The following is a 2,735-nucleotide window of genomic DNA, read 5'->3' as shown; positions in this document are numbered from 1 at the left end:
AAAACAAATAAGAATGGAAACACAACACACCAAAACCTTTGAAAAACAGCAACAGCAGTCCTGAGAGGACACTTTGTTGCATTAAATGCGCACATACATAAAGTTAAAAGAACTAATATCAACACACTAACACACCACCTCCAACATTAGAAACAGAACAGCAAAGTAAAGCTACAGCCTCAGAGGGGAAAAAAAGTAATAAAGTTTAGAGCAGAAGTAATTGAGAGAGAAAACAGAAAAACAATAGAAAAAATCAGCAGGATGAGAAGTTGGTTCTGTGAAAAGATTGATAACATTGGATAACCAAATCAAACAAAGGAAAAGAGGGAGAAGACACAAATAACATGCAGAAGAAACCACATGATTGACATTACAACAGAACCAATGGAAACAAAAACGATAATAATAGAATACTGCAAATAATTTTGCTCCAAAAAATTTGAAAATCTAGAGGAAATTGATGATTTTTCAGAAAAACATAACTTACCTAAACTTACACGGAGTGAAATAGAAAACTTGAACAAACCTATAACAATGGAAGAAATAGATCATGTCATCAAGAGTCTCCCAACCAAAAAAATTCTTCCCAGACGTCTTTGCTGGTGAATTTTCCCAAGTATTCAGAGAAGAGTTCATACCTATTCTACTCAAATTATTCCAGAATATAGGAAACAGTGGAAAACTTCCTAATATATTTTACAAAGCAAGTATAAACCTCATACTACAACCAGTGATGAACATCATTAAAAAAGAAAACTATAGACCAATATCCTTCATAAACATAGATGTAAAACTTCTCAAAAAGATCCTATCCAAATGAATTCAACTACATATCAAAAGAAAACGAAAGAAACAACAACAAAAAAAAACCTCATGCCCAAGTTAAATTCATACCAGAGATGCAAGGATGCCTCAATATTTAACAAATAAATTAATAAATAAAACTAACAAAAAACATTATTCACCACATAAAAAAAAAAATAAAAAATAGTAACCACATGATTATATTGATTGATGCTGAAAGTCATTTGAGAAATCCAACACCCATTCCAGATACAAATATTTTAAAAAGCAGTAATTGAGGAAATTTTTCTACATATTTAAGAGTACATATACAGTATAAATTCTATTCCCTCTGTATACAGGGTTGATAGGGACAGGTAGCTTAGACATTGGCTACTTAAAATGGAGGTGCTATAAAGGCAAGAAGTGACTGGCTTATAAGTTTTCAAGTGGGAGTTTAGTTTAAGGGCCTGTAGGGGAAGGTACCCCACTGAATAATATTCATCTTGTCTAGATGTGTTTGGAGAAAGGAGATGGGGATAAGATTCTTATGATTCAATAGTGAGTAACTGTTATCATAACTTATTGTGATTGTCACAACTGTGAGTGTAGACATTTTGGAAAAAAAGTGGGGAGTAGTTGATCTTAAAGGCCAGGAACAGAGGACCCTAGAACCAACAAAGGAGAAGAGCATGAAGGAATGTGGGACTCTATCCAGAGAAGTACTGAAACCAGAGATGGAGGCAGAGATGATGACAGGGAGAGATAGAGCAGCTGAGAACTCTAGACTCATGGAAAGAGAAAAACTGTGTGCTGTCAGCCAGAATGTGCACTTTGGTTGTTTAAATGATTATAATTTCTTGGATGTTTTTGTGTACATCAAAACAACAACAACAGGGCATCAAGTGTGTTCCAGGCGCGCTCACGGCCCCAGCCAGCGTTGCAGGGATATTGGTCAGGCGCGAGTTGGCGGCACCTGCATTGAGCTTGGCATACAGCATGTCGTCCAGGTCCCAGGCCAGAAGGCGCTGCAGCAGCACGAGCGACTCATTGAAGTACTCTGCGCTCATGACCAGCCAGAAGATCTCCTCCACCTGGCAGATGAGGCCAGCTATGATAACTCGTGCTGGGGCTAAGCTGGCAGCCATATCACAAGCAGCAAATAGAGAAACATCAGCTGTCACCAGCCCCTAAGGAACTGAGAGGCCCTCCATTCATCGACCTCCTAAACAAACGGAAGCAAGCCCACATGAGTGAGTTTGGAAGCAAAGCCCTATCAATCAAGCCTTCAGATGAGACTGCATCACCAGCAGACAGCTCAAGTCCAACTTCATAAGGCACTGAGTCAGATGCACCCAACCAAACTACCCTGCCAGGGATAATACTGTAAGACAGGAAATGTTTGTTTTCAGCAGCTACATTCAGGGGTATTTTGTTTATGTAGAACTTGAGGTGGGTGGGGGGATTTCACTCAGTTAGAGTCTGGAAACCACTTAGATAAAGTCACCTAATCCTCTTGAAAACAACAACAAAGCAAAACAAAACAAAACAGGGAATAGAAGCTAATACTGTTGAATGATGATGCATAGAGGAGATTGTAATCGTTACAATGAAATGATGAGTGAAAACCAGATGTTCTGCCATGTAAATTATCACTGAATTCACAATAAAAATATTAAAAATTAGTAGATGTACAAAAGCAACAGCCAACATCACTCTCAATGGAGAGAAATTGAAAGCATACCCTTTGTGAACAGGAACCAGAGAGGAATACCCTTTATCACAACTCCTATACAATATTGTGTTGGAAATTCTAGCCAGAGCTATAAGTCAAGAAAGGGATATTAAAGGTATTCAAATTGGCCAAGAAGAAATAAAATTCTCTCTATTTGCAGATTACATGGAAAATCCCAAAGACTCATAAAAATATTACAGGAAATCATTGGAAGATT

The 2,735-nt window shown here is 37.7% G+C and overlaps 1 pseudogene; it reads right to left on the bottom strand.

Annotated features, from left to right (window-relative positions):
* LOC102839511 overlaps positions 1-1,931 on the bottom strand; it is a 38,134-nt pseudogene extending 36,203 nt beyond the window's left edge.
* Between the last annotated feature and the right edge of the window lie 804 nt (positions 1,932-2,735).

Source organism: Chrysochloris asiatica, unplaced genomic scaffold, assembly GCF_000296735.1.
Source record: "Chrysochloris asiatica unplaced genomic scaffold, ChrAsi1.0 scaffold00180, whole genome shotgun sequence".
Classification (NCBI taxonomy): domain Eukaryota; kingdom Metazoa; phylum Chordata; class Mammalia; order Afrosoricida; family Chrysochloridae; genus Chrysochloris; species Chrysochloris asiatica.
This window is presented reverse-complemented; position numbering and strand designations above follow the sequence as displayed.